General features: G+C 42.4%; 2 long non-coding RNA genes across 3 annotated transcripts in view; one reads left to right on the top strand and one right to left on the bottom strand.

The window, feature by feature from the left end:
* Positions 1 to 19,473, bottom strand: part of LOC139811751 (uncharacterized) — a 105,870-nt gene that overhangs the window by 38,218 nt on the left and 48,179 nt on the right. The window lies entirely within an intron of this gene.
* Positions 7,192 to 19,473, top strand: part of LOC139811950 (uncharacterized) — a 48,701-nt gene continuing 36,419 nt past the window's right edge. The window contains exons 1-2 of the long non-coding RNA XR_011731784.1: positions 7,192 to 7,324; positions 9,628 to 9,754. This is a non-coding gene — a long non-coding RNA (uncharacterized lncRNA). The remainder of the gene's footprint in view (positions 7,325 to 9,627; positions 9,755 to 19,473) is intronic.

The raw sequence follows: 19,473 nt of genomic DNA, 5'->3' as shown, positions 1-19,473 counted from the left end.
ACCGTAATCGAAATGACGGTTTCTGATTAGCCGTCTTGACACATATCTCTATAATGATCGCACCGAGTCTCACTATTTAGAAAAAACTTAAAGATTTATCTACACTTATATATTATTCTAGAATTTTATAAAATATTGTGTAGTATAATTAAAAACACATAAAAGAGAAAAGGCTCTTCTATATTATTAAATTATTAATATTATAACAAATAAAACGATATTTTTATACAAGATTTAATTTCTTTTATACTATAGTATAGAGAATTTATAGATAAAGTTTTTAAAATTAAAGTAGGGCTCTGTTATAGTTTATAACATTGCGACGTATCGTAAGATAAATAAAATAAAAATATATTTTCGCCCGTCACGTTCTCGGTATATTTTCGATGCAGTCGGTGTCGAGCGCCACACACGATCACCCACATCGACCTGGCTGGTTACGTTTTTCGCGGCTTGTTCCCGCGACGTGTTCCGAAGGTCTGAAGGTATTGACCGGTGGCCCTCTTGGCACAGCTCGGTACCAAGGCCCCCAGTAAGGCGCAGCGGCTATATGGCCATCCGTGCTGGCTGGCACCGACTATCGAACAAACTGACCAGTAGTCACGATATCCGACCGAAACCAACCCTCGCGAAGCACTTCACCCGATAGACTTAGCAGACGCCGGACTTTGAATTTGTAGCTTGATAGCCGCCATGCACGAAGGGAGATATAATAATGAAGTATAATTAAGAAAATATAACATGAACAAAAATATAAACGTTATAGTTTATGTTACAGTTCACATGAGATGTGAAGATTTTTTTCTATTTAGATATCGGTTATTGCATTTTTTAAAAACACAAGTTGATATATTATTATCATTAAAGTAGCATTATTATTCTTAAAAATTACACGCTTGCCAAATGCGAAATTTAAACGGATTATACTTAAAAATTCAATGGATTAAAATTTGACATGTGCCACGTCACGCTAAATGTTTTAGCAGATTCTGGAACTCTATCGGAACAGTTTTGTATGAAATTTATGACGTGCTCGGATCTTACAAACTCCTCGTGTGAGACGCGGTATCGATTCATACAGGCCAGTCAAAAATAACTATTTTCACGTGAAAAGATTATAAGATTTAGTTCGACGTGTCAGATATTGTACCAAAAACACTGATGTTTTTGCTTATTATTTATTCTTTGCAAATAATGCGATATTGTAGACTGTGACTTTCTTGTTTCAAATATCAACGACACATTTTTTAGTTTATCTAAATGACAATTGTACCTTAATTTATTGTTCACACAAACAATATGATCATTCAGCATTGTACTATTAGTTCGGAAAATATAAACTTTTAAACGCATTAAAATTATTTGGATGAAAAGTTCGTGACTCAGTTTGCTTGAAATATCTAATGCGTCTTTCGTTCCGAGTCCCTTCGCTTCCATTTGTTGTGTTTATCTGTAGTTATGAGGACCAGGAGAGAGAGGGAGAGAGAGAGGATACATCTCGAATGCGCGTGATCCTTTGTCCCTATGAAATTGGAAGAAACACTCGGCAGGACAACGAGGCGACGCGACGGTCGAACTCTCTCACGAAGGTGCATCCGTTCTTCCGTGAATGGGAAGCGCATGTAATACATACGCGTGCTCACACGCTCACGATCGCAACCGGAGGAGATTCAGGGCGATCCTTTTGCGCGACCACTGAGAAAGAGAAGGCAGGACGAGGCGAAAGGCGACAGTTGCGCGAATGGGCCCCTACGGGTCGCGAATGGGACCCTCGGCTCCTTGGGACGCGAGAACGGCGCGGGAAAAAAGGGTTCGTAAAAAAATGATCGGCCAGGATCTAAGATATAAAAAAAGATTTGTCCCCCTCGCGCCGGTGCGCCCTTACGATATCCTTTCCCCGAGGGCTAAGAACGCACGGCGATCACGGACGGGCCCCGAGGATCGAGGGGGTTTTTGCAGCTGGCCCCGTCCCGAATTACGGACGAAAAGGATTCGGGGGTCCATTCTTCTTCCCTGGACGAATAAGCTCCAAAGGACCTGCGTCCATGCGAGATGCCTCTGACCTGCACCTCATCCTCTACCGCTGCCCTCGATTCACGTCGGGACTTCGAAGCCCTCCACTTATCGGTCTTTCTACCATTATGTCCCCTCGACTCAGAGACTTCTATATACGTGTCTTCTTTTTTTTATTGAGTTGGTTCTCACCCACCTCCACCTATGATATGTATTTCATGTGCGATCATATTATCATAGTGTTTGTATTCTATTGTGACGAAAGGGTATAATCAAGAGGACTGTCAAAACTCTCGACATTTATTCATAATGTTTACATAAATATACATAAATTGGTAAAATATTTATTTTAATGAATGGAGGTGTTCTTTCTTTAAAAAAATTATTCTATCAACATTTTGATCGAAAATCTATATAAATGGCCGAATTATCGCGCAGAGTTAAATGCAGTAATTCACGACATAATATTATGTTATCCTTAGAAACCGTTTTATATTGTACCCATAAGATGCTATTACAAAAGTTGCTAGTTTTTGTGAATATCATACGCATTGTGCATTATCTTTTGTTGATATAACGATTTCAGCGGACTAAGTCCATATTACCAAGTAAAACAAATAAATTGTAAATTTCAGTCGGTGGCGACCATATCGTACCAGGAAATTTTAATCACAAACGCAGATAAGCTTCTAAACAAAGATACCGGCAGATCATCACGTATCTTTCTGCAGCAATTTTTTTTTTGTCACTCTTGGAAAGTCCCTTTGTACACGGTATGTTTTTGTATTTACGAAACTTGGCTGCGTCCGCTTCTTTCCCGGGATTCTTCGTCAGAAACGCGACGTAGAAAAGCGTCCGACAGGATTATGTCACATGGTCTAGCACGCCGGGCGTCCTCAAACGAGATTCGTTTTCGTGGTCCAGCGAGAATCGTGAAAGATCACAAATTGCTCGGACAATTTTCTATGGGGGATCGATCTTCCTTACTAAATGCCCGCTCCTAGAGACGTCGAATGGGATTACGTCGCGTGAAACGAAATGGATTCGCTCGACTTACACGCTGGAGGAAAGGTGTTTCTAAATAACGGGCGCTAAAAGCAATTTTATAAAAACAAGCCTAAAAAATTGTGACCGATTGATAACTTAAAATCTTAATAAAAGTTTTAGCTTCAAACAGTCATCGATCGACTAATGTCGAATGCAATTGAAAGAATCTTCTCTTATTGAATAGAAAATTGTTATTTTTTTAAATTAAGTATACATAGCAAAATTAAATTAGCGTTTACGTATTTTTTTCGTCGAAATGGTAGTCGCCATTGCGATTATCACGAGCTCGAGTTGCACGCCTTAATGGCGGAGGAAGGAGGAATCCGAATTCTTATCTGTCTCGAGTCTGCTATCGTCGTTATTGGAATATTAGCGCGCGACGTCATTGGCTCGGGAATATTTTCGCTCTGCGCCGCTTAATCCGATGAATAATCACGTGCTCGCACTTCGACCGATCCGAGCGCGGCGGCTGCGATTGATAACCCGAATGAAGGCGAGCGTGACTCAATGTTGGGCGGAGCGTTACGATGCAATTCGTGCAAGTCGGTAGAATAATTGAAAAAACCGCAGATTGCACAAACGCATGGACTATGGAAGGTACATATTATAAAAATTAATAAAAAGAAAATTAAGAAAGATTAACCGATCTGCATGCATTTGCTCGTGACAAACGTCATCTCTTGGGCAAGATCCCTTATCAAACGCCATTGCCGCAACTGCAATCGTGGAGAACCCGCGGTTAATACTGACAATAAATTAATTCCAGATGGCTTAAATCACCGAAAAACTTTCTGCCCGGAATTTTTCGTGGTCACGCAGAAGGTGGTGGCATTGCGCCGCGTCGCCACACCTCGGGTGAGGGAGCAAACAATTGTACAAATAGCGCCGTATTTCATGATAACACATGTACAAACAGCCTTACGTAAAGCTGGCAATTACGATAAAACTGGACGGGCGAGAAAAAACATGCGCGCCGCGCACTTTTCGTGTACACAACGAGGGAGAGGGAGCTTGGCGAGAAGACACGTGGCTTTTGGGTCATCGCAAGCAACTTTGCGTAGCAACTGATTATGATTGTGGAACGCCCGATAAAGTTCAGTATAAATAACGAGAAACTTTTAGAAAATACATGTCACTGTATGCTAATAAAAATGCTTTATTTTACGAGAACGTCAACTTTGCGCCTCTTAAATTGGCAAAAAGAAAAGAAATTAAATAATAGCTAAAACAGTGGTACATATGGTGTATTCTTCTGTTAAGATTCACTCTTATTACAAGTGCGGACTTCTTTTTATATATAAAAAACCTGTACTGGCGGAGATGACAAACTTTAACAAAGTTCTAGCAAATATTAAAGAAAACTTTATTTCTGTCACGTTTGAATCTTTATTATTCCGCGATTTATGCGATTTGTGCAAAAGGCGAAACAGCGAATTACCGTAATTTGCCGTAACGTAAAATAGAAAACGGCTTATACGACTAAACGCGACATAATCCGCGATCCGCCAAACAAGTTATTTCGGCGCCAATTAAGGCCTATCCATCAAAAATTTAATTAAATTCACATCGCACGTTACGAGCGCATGTGCAACGCAAATAGAAATTGCGCGTAAGCGCAAACGTGCTTGCCTCTGTGATTGTCACTGGGCTCTTGTTGAAACGCCCTACGGTAGGCCCTTTGTGAACATGTGTGCAGGGTTGCTTTCCCGCAGGTGCAATCCTGCAAGCCTAAATTAACATTCCTGCAACCGTCTCGGCGGAATTGTGTTTGGACGGAAGGTTGATTAATCATTATCATATCTTAGGTAAAGAGAGCGACGCGTGAATCATTGGCTCGTAAAATCGCGAACTAATCGAGTCGTAACAGTTAATACGTTAGGTTTTCTTAATTTTTTCGACGCGATAAAAAAATGTATAGCATTGTAATATACAGTGTATATTAAACAGAAACTTGCTATCATCTTTTGACATTTATTTGTCTAGTAAATATCTAATTTTATATCTAATTAGACTTATATATCTAATTTTTTTACATTTGAATAACAAGTTAACAAGACGGGAAAACATGTCAATGTATCTGGATTTAATATTATTTATAGTCGTCCGATGTTGTTATTATTTCTGTAGACAGGGCTGTTGATACAAAATTAAGCAAATTAAATTCGTGAATGACGGATGAATGGATGCAAACACAAGCGTAATTGAATTCTTGCAAGTACATTTTCCATCTGTATTTCTGTAGCGCATTTTCATCAAAAACTGATTAGCATCCCTCCGATCGACCAAGATTAACCCTCGAACCACCCTAGGAAACGGAGGTAGGTGCCCTCTGACGTGGAAAGGGAGAAATCTCTGCTGCTCGATTCGGTTTCCAGGCGGGGCATGCGCCGACTGTACGTCAGGCATCTGCCCTATCGATCGTGTGTGCGACAGGGGTAACAGGAGACTCCAGAAGATCGGTTCGGGGAAGAGCCCGGGCTGCACAACTCCCGACCCCGAGTCCCGTGGCCTCGTGTGAACGGGCCCTAACGCGCGCGAGTGTGCGTGTCGCGTGTATGTGGGGCTCCTGCGGCTAGGCAACCCAACTTACATGAGATTACGCCGAGCCAATAGCACGGCAGGAGCGCCCGTCAAAGGCATATCTCAATGTGTGGTATGAGCCGAGTCTCTAAAAGGGGATTAGAGCTCCTCGTATTCCAGAATATGCGGCCGCACACGCGCGCCTCGGCAGACACGTATCCACGTCGAATATACGCGCGAATATATACGGACGTGCGTTTGCGTGTGCGTGTGTGGGCGTGTGCGCAAACGTAAACGCGTACGTAAGGGTGTGCGAGGCTCATCGAACACCGCGCAGGAAGTCTCCGCGAAAGAACGGATTCTCGAAGACGCGATCAAAGAAAAGAGCGAGGGGCCACACACATAGGTGAATAAACGGACGGATAAAATCGGGAGGGGGGTGAGAAGATACGTTTCGCGAGATACGTCGAGCGCACTCGCGACCCGGTATGTTTTTGACAAGGAGCATTACGTGGATTTAAAGGACGCATTCGCGATTTGACATGTTGCACCGATCTGTTCGTGGATCCACGTGAATTTCAAGAATCAAAAGAACGGGAGCGCGCTTTAAAAAAATTATAGAATTTAAAGTTGCCGTCAGAAATCAATACGAAATGTACGTTAATCGGAAGAGAGATATTGTATAATCGGAGATTGCGATTTACATGACAACAGGATTATGAATAATATTGTGTGCTATATTGAAAATCATTCTTTATTATCAAGTATTTGTTTTTTTATTCTAAAACTAATTTCATCTTTATATATGTTTATCAATGATAAAAAATTTCACATTTCACAATTATTAATTGTTTTTGATGTATCATGACAAAAATTGTCTAAAAGATCATGACAACAAGCGAGACGTCGAACTACAATAACATTTATCAATTGCCAATCAATCACGCCAGTTGATACGGCATTTCTGAAATCCAATTAGGAATGTCATTTCCGATTTACTGAACGGAACCTACTTACGCTATTACGAGGAAGATTCGATCGTTCATTCGAGGCTTATCCCTCCCGCGTCGCGCCCGATGCGATAGCGGGAGAAAACTTTTCGCGGCGTTTCGCCGCGAACGAAAGTTTAACCGTCGAACGAAACTCCGACGATGAAATAGTGCAACGGTGTGGGGGGCTGGTTTTCAAAGTCGCCGTTGACTTTCACCGTCGCCAATTATACGAGTGCGGCGTTTTGCGGCGCTTTCGATTTTTGCCGTGTGGTCCGCGAAGTCGCGCGTCCGATACACCTTAATTTGAATAAATTTCCGAAGGAAAGTGCTCGCGGCTTTCCACCTCGGTCTAGCCCCTTTCCCACCCATCGCCCTCGAGCCTCATTCAACCACCACCCTTCCAACTCTCTCCGCGGCGGCGGTGCCGTAAATCGCGAGTTCACTTTCCGCACTTTTCACCTAGTTGGCGCGCCGCCAGAACGACGGTAAAGGGGTGAGACGCCTGAAAAAAAGCTGCGAGGGGGGGTGGAGATCGCGAGGAGGGAGAATGTCGAGCCGTGGAACTTTACCTTACGGGGGTGCGAAACTTCCCCTTTAAGACGCAACGGCCCACAAACCGCCGCCGTCGGCGCCAGCGACATTTTACTACATTACTTCATGCTTATCCCCGGTATTACTTCGCTCGTCTTCACCGACTCTGTTTTTAACCAACTTCGCGAACAAATTGCCACGTTTTGCGGAATAAATCCAAGGTTTGTAACGTGAACAATTGTGGCGTGAAAGATTATAAGACAACATGTATCAAAATTAATCCTTCAGGCATGTAGAACTCTCTTTATCACGATCTTATCTTAAATGCGAAAAATAATCGTCTTAAAGAAACGATTATTTACCTACTTTTTTTTTAATGTCCTGTATAATGAGATATAATATTAATACTGTCAGTGCAATTAAAATTGTATTGCTGAAAAGATTTGTAAATATTATAAACAATACGTATATATAATATTTTTAATATAGAAAAATAATATACATTTTGCAACATATATTAAAACAAATTGAAAATTATACAATTACAGTTGCGCATGAATGATCAGTCGATGATCTATTTAAAGTGCTCTTTCCCACCCCCCTCTCTCTCTCTCTCTCTTTTTCTTGGGCACACATATAGCAAATATCAAAAATATCGAACGAATTCCGCACGTGCGGTCACGGGTGGCACGAGGGGAGATCATCCCGATGTCCAGTTCGTCTAGTGCCGGACCTGCGCGTTTCGCGTGGCAAGATCATACGGTGAAGACCCGGGATCCGATTGGGCCACCGGGTTTCGCCGGGGCGGTTCTAAGCCGGTTTAGGGGCAGTTTGTGCGTGGAGCCACCCTCCCATACCACTCTGGCCATAGGGGATATGCGGCACTGCCGCGGTCGTACCGACCTACGGTCTTGTCACGTGCTGGACAAGACGCGATAGCTCCCTCGTTATACTCGGCACGTGCTGGACGCGTGCTGTCAGGTGACAGCGAAGATTTATGACGAACGGTGTACGAGAGACATTGGTCAATTTTCGTAATTATTAGGGTCGAAGGAAATTCTCTCATTGCTCGATGCACGAGAATGAGCGAGCCGGATTCTCCGCTTTTTCTCTGAATTATAAGTTCTTCAACGAGAACTCATCTTTAAAAATTTCGTAGTGTCTATGATATATATTGTACCGTTTATTTTTATTATTATATCTGCACGAGAGAGAGAGAGAGAGAGAGAGAGAGAGAGAGAGAGAGAGAGACGCGATATACATTTGTCATTGTAAAGAAGTTCTGCTAAATAGAAGACATACTATAAATAACTAATTCATTTCTCAATGAATTATACAATACATCATTCCTATATATATACGTCGATTTAATTTCATATGTATCTTCTAGCTGTGCATGTGACATGAAGTTGACACATCAGTCTTCGACTATATCTTGATTAATCCTTTACGAATCCACTTACCCTTGATCCCGAAATTCGTCCGTTAATTTCATTTCGCTTTGCTCAAACATTTGCAAACCACTCGGGACGCAGAGCACTCAAACGCACAAGTCCAGTGTCGTGTCCGCACGATGGACGAATCACGCGCGCGAAAACACACCACTACGTTTTTCTTCGCGGGTGGCGAGGAGGGAAACGGCGGATCGGGGGTTGGTTATGTGACACACGAGCCACCCCTGCGAATGGCCGAGCGGAGCCCGGCCGCCAAACAATCGATATATGCGTTCAAAATGGCCGCCAGGAACGCCACCCACCCTACTTCAAATCTCCCTTCGCCCCGTCCCACGTATACCCCTTGCCACCTCCTCCCCCCTTTCAGCCACAGTCCTCACCCCCGTCGAGCTCTCTACATCCCTCTCACGTATGCCCCCGAAGCTCTTTAACTTCGAAACCCAGCCACTGACTGCCAACCAGCCAATACTACCCTCATCGTCCCGCGAGGGTGTTTCGTTCTCTCTTTCTCTCTCTCCCCTTCTCTTTCCTCTCTTCAATTTATCCTCTTTATCCGTCTTTCGACTCCTTTCTTTTATCTTTCTCGCTTTTTCATTTCTCTCGATCCTCTTTTTTTCTCTCGGATATCTGTTCTGTTCGTCTCCAATGAATGAGCTTGGTTTCTACCCTCAAAAATGACGCCCTCGTAGATAGGTAAAGCCTGTAAAATTTATTGCCGCGCGCAAAGTGTTGCGACTATCGCGCAAGCCGTGCATGAATCGTGATGAAAAACGAGGGGCCAAGAAGCAGCCTGGGCCCGTAATCCAATTTGGATGCACGAGAGCGAGTTTAGATTCTTCGTCTTACCGATGTGCCTTGAGACTAGAAATATGCGCCCCTGTACGTTACATATAATTTCTTTGTTATGTATTTTAACGAAATTGGAACCAGTGGCTATCTCTAATTGTACAACGAAACGTTCCTTTTGTAAGTTTAATTTGGATATTAATTGCGATAATAACGAATGGTCGAGTGATTAAAAATGATAAGTGATAACGCACGTTAAAGAAACTTTTGGATTTGTTTTTTAGCGCTGGAGTATATGTGGACTCCTCGAGGCGGAGGTCTCATCTGACGTACTTCAAGTTTCGAAGAAAATGGAAGGAGACGATAGAGCGGCGACGAAAAAGCGAGGCGGGAAAAGGAAGGAGGAAACTAGTGAGTTTATTAAAATATAATAGCGTTATCAGGACGGCCGCGAGAGAGTGAAGGGAAAGGCGTCAACTTTAAGAGGGAAGTTTTCTTAAGTGTTCTTAATTAGAAGGGACCTGTTGCTTCGGAAAAAACCAGGTCACGGCCGTAGACACGCCGACGACGACGACGACGCCCCTACCCTGCCCCCGTCCCATCTCCGCGACGCTCGCCACCTCCCGGCAACCCCCTGGCTCGCCCCGACGCCCCAGACTCGTAACAGTCATTATTTTCTTCTTATTCTTCTTCTCGTTCGCGCTCCTTCTCACCTTTCTTCGTCATCGTCAATCTTCCCTTGTTCTTCTTACCCTCTTCTTCTCCTTCCCCTACTATACGCCATCTTCTCTTTTTCCGCATTTACTTCTTACCCTCGGGTACTACAATGCTCCATAGAATATTTAGCAGGTCGCACCTCTTGCTGAACGTAGTCGCTTTAAAAGAACGTCACCGCGACTGAGCGAGTACTCGAGCGTGGTAACGAACACGGTAATATTCACGTACCGGGTGCCCCGAGAATTCTCGTAACCGCGAACGGTTACTTCGATTCTGGAGCGATTGGTTGACGAATTCTGTTGATGCTCACCCCGAAGTTAAACCCTGTCGCGATCCTTCTTATTCTTTCCTTCCGATATACCCGTTTGAGTTTTCTAAAAATTGATATCCTCGGATCCCTCCTTGAATGATAGTCTATTTGATTTATTGAAGTGATCTGTTTACATTGTTTCGGTACATTTCACTCGAGTATTTTCTTGTTCGCGAGCTCTGGAATATAGAATGCCGTAAATGATGATATAATTTCACAGATATAATTTCATGAAAGACATAATAGATCTAACTTTGTAATTAATTAATATCTTTTAAAAGAAAGAAGAAGGGTTAATACTATTACTTTCAGAGATATGGCAACTGCTTTAAGCAGATATCACATCCGTCAGAGGTTAGACGTTCTATATTTCAGAAGAAAAATGTATAAACATTCTCAATGTAAAATGTAGTATTATCATACTATAGAGTGAAAAGCAAGAAATGTAAAACCATCTAGCCAATCGTCGAATCTTACCAATTAGGTCGCTATAGTTTCCCCATAACGCATTTCAATAAAAATCGGCGCGCCCATTGTATCTTTTGCTTCAAGACTCTTGTTCGCGTCGAAGGACCTTGTAACGCGACACCGTCTCTTTTCTCGAGATCTAGATCTTCCGGCGAAGGAAAACGCCGCCCGAAATATCGACGACGAACAGTTACCACGTGCGGATGCGCGCATCTGTCGGCGCGGTTTCCGTTCCAGATCTAGACCGCGAGTATCGACGGCCGAAGGAGGAAAAAAACGAGCGAGATGCAAATTCTTTTTTTCCCCGTGCCCTTGCCAACCCCCAGTAACTCGCACCGGTTACGTGTAACGGTTTTCGTTGCGGAAAAAAAACGCGAGGAGAAGAGAACGAGAGAAAGAGAGAGAAGATAAGAGTACAGGAGAAGGGCGGGCAAGGAAGGGTTGAAGGAAGAGGAACCTCCGTCAAATAAATTTGAATATCGATGCCCATTGAATCCGATCGAAGGGGTTCGGCAGAAGTCTCCTTTCACATTGCGAAAGGGTTGCAATTTGAATATTCTCGCCGGGGTAACTAGGACGTATCGTACGGGGTACCGGAGCGAGGGGGGAGGCACCCGGGACGGGCACGTAGCGACCTCCCCCTTGCTTTTTTCTCTATTTGTATACTTCGCGTAAGGCATTGTACCCGCGAGGAAAACCCAACACCCAGCCACCAGCCCCGAGGCCATTCTGTTCCATTATTAAAGTAATCAGCGTCATTGTGACGGGCGTTCGGTTTTGACTAATATAGAATATCGGCGGAGGGATCGAGTCCCGATCGGCAGGTAACCCCGTTCCGAGGTTAAATCAACTTCTCGCGAGAGAAACAGTTTCCACGACTCCGTACGCTTTGCTATCGCAACGGGAGATTGAAGATCGAAGTCTTTTCTCGTACGTTATCGCACCTCTCCGACGGTTGTATCTTCAGTAATATAATAAATATATAGAACTAACTATATTCCGTATAGTAAAATTAGTCGAGATGTGGAGAATATGCATTTTGGTATTAAAATTTTTCGTGAAAAAGTTTTGTAACTTGTAATTTTCATAATTAATAAATATGTTTTTGCAAAGTGACAATATTCAGTGGTCTCAAGTAGACGAACATTGTTGTAGTCACAATTAAATTTAATAAACTTGAAGCATGCAAATCACATGACTAAATGTGAAATCAAATTCAAACCTTGATACCAGTCATTGAATAAGCTGACGACTTCGGACGGCAAACCGGCTTAACTTTTCATTTGCCGTTACGCAAAAATAACAGAGAGCGCACAACGAAGAGGACGAAGGGGATATTAAAAATTACGACGGGCTGCGCATTTGTGAGCGCGGCAGGCGCCGCGCGACGGCCGTCGGGGCCGGAATTAAAAGCGGCGAGAAAGCCGAGTGTCCTGAAGTACCCTCGACGCGATGCAGACTATCTCCAAATCGCGAGGCCCATCGAGTGCCCTCGAAGATAAAAATCAAATTCTATGCGTAGCGGCAGAGGTGCGAAGCCCGTGCATGCATGGGTGACCGCATTGTCGGTCCCGGTGACGTCTTAACTAAGTCCCACGTACGTACGTACGTACATGGGAAAGGGTCGCCCGTCACCTAGGCCAAGGTTCAGATACTCTATCGGTCAGAGATTGCGATTCCTCACATCTGCCGCGAGAATGGACGTCCACGGACGGAATTAGAACAGATCCTTGTCAGCGAACGGCTTTAATACAATTCAAACGTCACGTCAGAACGTACGAATGAAATGTAACATTGGCAAACGCTCAATGAAACTACATAATTGATATATTAATCACATACACGTAACTGTAACATTTTATTTAAATGTAGCATTCCTAATCTTTTTCTATCACTCATTGTGTAATTACTTAGGCAAGTTATTTGACGAAGGAATTATATTAATGCAAATTTCTAAAAATTTTACCGTACATGATAAGTGTACAATTGTTAACAGAAATCGATTTTTGATATTTTAAGAGAAAATTGAAATCTTAATGCGTAATAATAACATTAATCTCTCTTGATAATAACGTATCGAGTAAAAACAGTTTAGAAAAAGATTTATATAATTTAATTAATATGGTGAAATCTTTTATAAAAATTGAGCGGATAACAGGTAGAACATATAATTACTTTATTTTTGGTTATTCAGCATGGTATTTTTTTTTATCGGATCAGATAATATTTCAAAATATCCGAAAATTTTGAAATTATTTGTACACTTTATGTATTTTGCATTCCTTCAATTATCTTGTTAGGAAATCGGGGGACTCCACTACCGCTATTCGGTCGATGATCGCAAAAGAGGAGTATCGAATCGTATTTTTTACGGCGGATAAATAGCTGCGGCGATTCGAGAGATCGATGCTTTGGACGAATCATTAATTATCGATACAGGTATTCGGAGATGTGCGGATATGTCCGTATGAAAATCGCATTACGATAAGCAATAGTTGTCAGAATGACTGCCTCGGGGTTTATATAGGGCCTCTCTTCTTCCCTTCCTATTTCTTTCTCTCTCTCTTTCTTTTTCCGTATGGCTAAAAAAACTTTCAGGTAGCTCGTTTCCCGTATATACGTACACGGGGGGGCCCCATCTGGGCCCCGTGCGTGTACACTCGCACGCATACACGCGCGGCGTTAATGTGAGCGTGCGTACGCGCTGGTATCAGGGTAGGAGACGCACATGGGACCCTATGGAATATGCATGCGTTTTGTATTCAGGAATATGTTAACCCTTTCGCTTAGTCTTTCGATTGGCGTCGCGGAGGCAACACCTCGACGATGGAGCGACGGTGTTCCAGGCTGAGACTGTCGTGTCTCTTCAGGTGAGATTTTACGTTCTCTACTTTCGGTCCGCGACAAACGTTACATTTTGCGTTACTCCCGCGCGTTACTGTCTCGCGCGACATTACGAGATCGTTCGCGATGACGGAATATTCGCGTGTCTGAGATAACACCGACGAATTGTGTTACACGGGTTGACATTGAACTTTTCGTTCGTTTAACAAATTTTACAGATATTGAAGATATTGTTTAGGATAGTAATTGAAATATTTTTAATATTGAATTACGATAAACTACGAAAATATATAAAACAATAATTACGTGAATACAATGTCGAGATCGTAAATCTTAATACAGTAACGGAATCTATATCCTATATATAAGTTGTGTCATATTTTTCAAATTTATCTTCTTGTGCAGTAAAGATTAAACATGATACGTTTAAAAAAATATATAATAGCTTTACATTCAATTAGAGGTTACATTTGTTTTATAAACAAAAGTTTTTCATCAACTAGTAATATTAGAATAATCTATTAGATAAATTCTAGCGAGGAAATATGTTTATTCTCTTCCATAAGAAGAAATCAATTTGATTCGTTTGTTGTATCTCTGCAAATGTTTATATATTGACACGCCAGGAAGTGCTTTCAGCAATAGCTTTCAGCAATGGCGAGTATGCGCGCGATACGCGTCACGAAAGATGGAAGTAATGCAAAAGTAATATCACGCTCGGAGAGCATCGCGCATGTATATAATAGCCGCCTTAAAAATATACGTCCATCGACGCGAAATGGCGCGGTAAAACCTCTCATTGAATTACCGGTCGTTAAGCAATACTCGAATTCTTGCGCTGCGATAAACCGCTTTATTTGGACTCGATGCAAATAAAATTATCGTGAGCTTTGCCTCGTAAAAAGGATGCAATTGCAATGATATTAAACATTCTGAAGTTTCCGGCTGAATCGTTCGACATTAATACAATTACGATGTCGCTAATAAAATGCAATTTTAAATGAGATCCTTAAGATATTCCTCGTTTGCATTTGCCTCGATGTATAAACTAATGAATGATTAAGTATATTGAATGATTTAGCGAATAATTAAGAGTATAGTATATATATATATATATTGAAAAGATGTATCTTATATTTTTTTAACACTTTTTAAATATATTTCCTATATCTTATTAACACTAAATTCTGTTTCAATTTGCTCTAAAACATTTAAAATATTAATATTTATCACATTTGAATACCTCAGCTTTCAAAAAATCAATTTTACTTGAGGCACTTTAGCTCGATTAGCTCCGAAAATGCAACATGGAGCCATTTTGTAAAGATTACCCTTCATCTAAGCTTCGACGGCCATCTCTGCACCCCCGCGGGCGCCATCCCCGAGGTCATATTCCGTCCAATTGCCTCGAACTGGCGTGGTTTGTCGACTTCTCCCCCAGACTTCCTGCTGGCAGGCAGTTGACCGCTGGTCAGTTCTCGCTTGACCGTGAATAATTCGATTGTCGACGATAGTGAAAAACCTTTAGACGTAAACCGGACATGCGCGAAATTCAATCAGACGTTAAACAAGCTGTTCAGTAAGCCTTTCACCACCTACGGCGTTCGATTTGTTACGATTATCTTTTAATATTTGTTAATAACCATCTTAAAAACTAATGCAAAAAAAATAGATATTATTGATGGTGCATTTAGTACACCATCGATAATACTTAAGTGGAATATTGATGAAGATTGATGATATTTTAAAGGAGATTGCTTTTAAAAAATTCAACTTACAATAACCATATACACGAATATATTAATACTGCAATACTCTTCAGCTGCTATAATGTTCATTTGTCTTACGTAAACTTCATGTTGTCACCGGTTCTTTTGCGTCACGCTTATCTTTTCCATTATTCATTATGAATGTCGGTGAATTAGCCACGGTGACGCACCTAATATTTAAATTACGCAACAGACTGTCACCCAATTGAAGATTCCGACGCCGCAGCGACTGTTGTTTGACAAGCTACGGTTTGCTCGGCTACGAATCACGTGGCTCGCATAAAACTCGAAAGAGTCCCCCTTTCCCAAGTAAACTTGCCGAATGCTCCGGGCGAATATTAATTTTCGCGGGCTCGAGACGGGACGGTAGGTGCTAATAAACGATTAAACATCGGCCCGCCGATAAATCACTCGCGGAATATGGTGTCGGGCGTGTGCCGTGAAAAGGAGTGACCGAGCATTATCGTATTGGCTTGAGTCCAGGTCAACCTGGACGAAGGGAGAGAGACAAGCGCGAGTAGGAAGAGAGAGGGAATCTGGTTGGCGGTTGAATTTCCGGTTTCGCGTCCCTCGGCCACTCCGGGGGTCATTCGGGCCCCCTGACCCAGGTCGAGGGTCAGCCCAAACAACCTTTCCTCGGGGTCAGCCCACCGCGCATTACGATTCTGATTTACGGCCTACGTTTCCACGCTCGATCTACGCGGACCGCCGAGAGTCGATGACCAGAAAGTGACCAAATTGAAGTGACGCGGTAAGACAGCGTTCAATTAATCTCGATTGTTGTACCTCGCTCGATCGTCATAACGATGAATATTCTGTAATGGGCATATGATGCATATAATAATTTCTATTCGGAATACTCTTTATGAAACAAAGGATAATATATTAGAAAAATTACATAAATTAAAGTCTGAAGGATGGATTTCATTTTCATTTTAAATTAGATATTTGGACAGTAAAAAACATAAATATATCCAGAACATGTAAAGAACATTAATCAAGAACCTTAACATTTTGCGAAAATCAAAGCTCTACCGTGATTAATTATATATTAATATCATCAAAAGCTAATTAAGTCAACACATGATGCGCCAGTATGCAAGAAGCAGGCAATTAGCGATGAACACTGGCATACACCGATGAAATCTTACGAGAGAGCGAGATGTAAGAGAGACATGTAAGAGCCGTTCTAAAAGAGATTACTAGAATTCGTTGTCGGCTTCGGAAGAAGCCCCGACGCGAATCCCCCTGGCGAGCAGAGGGGCGGGAAGACGAGCGAGAACTAGCGAGCGGTTTAGAGCAACGACGAAGATTTCTAAGAAGTGATGCCAAACACAAATTGGCGCAAATTGGCGGCGGTTTCCGCGCAGGACGCACAACGCAACTGCATAAGACGCTAAGCCACCGGCAAGCAATTGCAAAGTCTCGCTACATCGAGCCGTACCGGAGTTTAGATGTGAAGGCCGAAAGAGGATGGGGAGAGAAGTAGAATAGACAGAAGGTAGAGCCGTAGAAGGCAGCTTCGGCGAAACAGGACAGACAGGAGGAAGAGGAGGGCGAAGGACGAGAAGAGGAGAGACGGGAGAGAGAGAGAGGCAGAGAAGAGATCGTTAGGCGTCTTACGTCTTGCATCCTGCCAGGACGACGGAGGCTTTATCGTGCACCGTTGCACGTACAGCATGCCCCTTCTGCTCCTCCGGTACATGTACGCGCGAGAACGTACAGTAGGGTGGTTTTGGCAGGGCCACCCTCCCGCGTCTCGACCCCGAAAACCACCCCCTCGCGAGTAGCGAGGGTCACAAGCCGGCGTTGCATCGGTTCAAGGCGTCCTCCGCCCCGACAACATGGCGCTGATCCATGTCTCGTGTTATATATTTGTGTATCAAGAATTGCCTAACATTACACATACGTATCAAATAGCGACTTGTAAAAATTGACATTGAAATCTACGAAAAGAAATTTTGTGCATAGATATCTTTTATAGGTGAACTTATTGTTCGTAGATTCAAGAGAATTACGCGGTAGTAAATATAATATTCGCAAAATTCAAAGTATTTCCAAATAATTAGGCATGAAGGATAATTCCCATTGACTATAATATTGATTATAAAGGCACGCGTGATTATTCTCTGCTTGATTGTTCTGTCTCAGATTGTCTCGGAGTTGCTATCGGCTGTGGCTTTTTCCGAGAATCGCGTAAGGAGCGGAAATTAGAGAAACTTCCGAGAGATCGAGTGGTTCGAGCACTTCCCTAGGTACTTCCCCGGCGTGCAAGTTCGAAACTGCTTCGTTGGGTATTCCTTATTGACTGGCAGGCAGTGGGAACAGGACATCTTGTGGCACGCCAGAGGGGGGTATTGCTTAGGTAACTTCAAATTAATTTCAAACGCAGTTTGAAACAATACCTAGTACCGATGTAAGTCGCGCGTCGCGTACTACGATAAACAGTTTTTATTAGGAAGTTCAAGTACCGGAAAAGCGAATCCGTCTTATCGTCACAATGCCACAAAATCAACATTTTGGAATTTGTCTGTCAAAAACGCGAAACGCGTTTGTGATTTTGTTGGATTCCGTTAATTTCTATGATATCTAACTTTAGAAACGTAAAGTATAATTGATCATTACAAAATCTACCGTGTTCAAGAAAACGAATGGAGTTATTGTCCTAATTCCTTGATAACAAATATTTCATGTATCTACTGAAGAGTTGAAATTTCCTTAATGAAAATTCTGCATCGTGCAAAGGATTAACGTGCGTGCGAAGGTATTAATTGCATCCATAGTGAGCACCGTTTGGCGAAATACGAGAGCGCGATGTTAATGGAATTCGACCCGGACGAGGTGGTTTCGAGATTCTATCTACTAGAACAGGGAGAAAGGCAAGGAAGTTCGAACCACCGCGCAAGAGCGAGAGAGATAGAGAGGGGGGGGGGAGGGAGCGAGGGAGAGAGAGAGAGAGAGAGAGCTCATGTAATTACGACGTGAAGACTCAGTGAGGCTGCTGCAGTTTCGTACTTTGGTAAGGACGCTCCCGTGCCGGCAAGTGCAGGCACTCGTGCAGCCTGAGGACACGAAACATCCTTTCTGAAGGTGCCTCCGGGTCTCGTTGAGTATAGGATCTCCTCTATTCCACGAAATACTCTTGCACACTTAATCGTGTCGCATCTTGTTCGCCGATACTCGTGGATGCGCGCGCAAAATCCGGTGTACTGATGTAAAAGTTCGTGTTAGTTCTTGGAGAATTAAACTAGCCCGAAGTCTTCTCGTACTGATGCGTCTCTGCCATGTCTCTCGAAGAAACGTTTAATAAGAAGGACATGTAGCAGCGGTACTGATATTCACGTATAGTGAAACGCGAAATTTTATTCTCGTTTCACAGTTAGCTAGATTAAGAAAGGCAAAGAATTGTCGTGATTAAACCAAACACGGTGAAGGTAATTAAGATAATCATGTAAACAGATAATTGCATGATTACTAATTTGTTTTAAAAAGTCTGAAACAATTTCGTGCCTGAGTATTTATAAAATTAATTCCATTAAGATAGAAAGATGGGATTGTATTTTATCCAAAATGCTTATCACGAATGTTATTAAATTATATCATCATAGAGGTAAATTTATATATGTGTCATAATTATTAGATCATAATTTTGTAATAAAAATCTACATCCTGAAAATGAGATTGAGATCTAGCTATCTATAAACTGCTGATAGAAATAATTCATTCACATAAACCTCCAAAAGTCATCTCAACTCAATTAACTCTTAAATCGATGTTGCCCCGATATCAAAATTTAATCTCAACAGAATCTATAATAGGTATAAATCTCACGGTAAATGCAGCGATTTTAAATTTGTGATTATCATAATTATATTTTCAGCTTTCTCGCTCGTCACAATTTCTAATGCCGCTTCCATTACTGCTATTTCTACTGCGATCATACTACCAGTCGACAATACTGACGTCGGGATTTCGCGCAGTGATGCGATGTCGCGAGAACATCGAGGAAACTCGACGCGTAA

The sequence above is a fragment of the Temnothorax longispinosus genome, chromosome 4 (genome assembly GCF_030848805.1).
Source record: "Temnothorax longispinosus isolate EJ_2023e chromosome 4, Tlon_JGU_v1, whole genome shotgun sequence".
Classification (NCBI taxonomy): Eukaryota; Metazoa; Arthropoda; class Insecta; order Hymenoptera; family Formicidae; genus Temnothorax; species Temnothorax longispinosus.
This window is presented reverse-complemented; position numbering and strand designations above follow the sequence as displayed.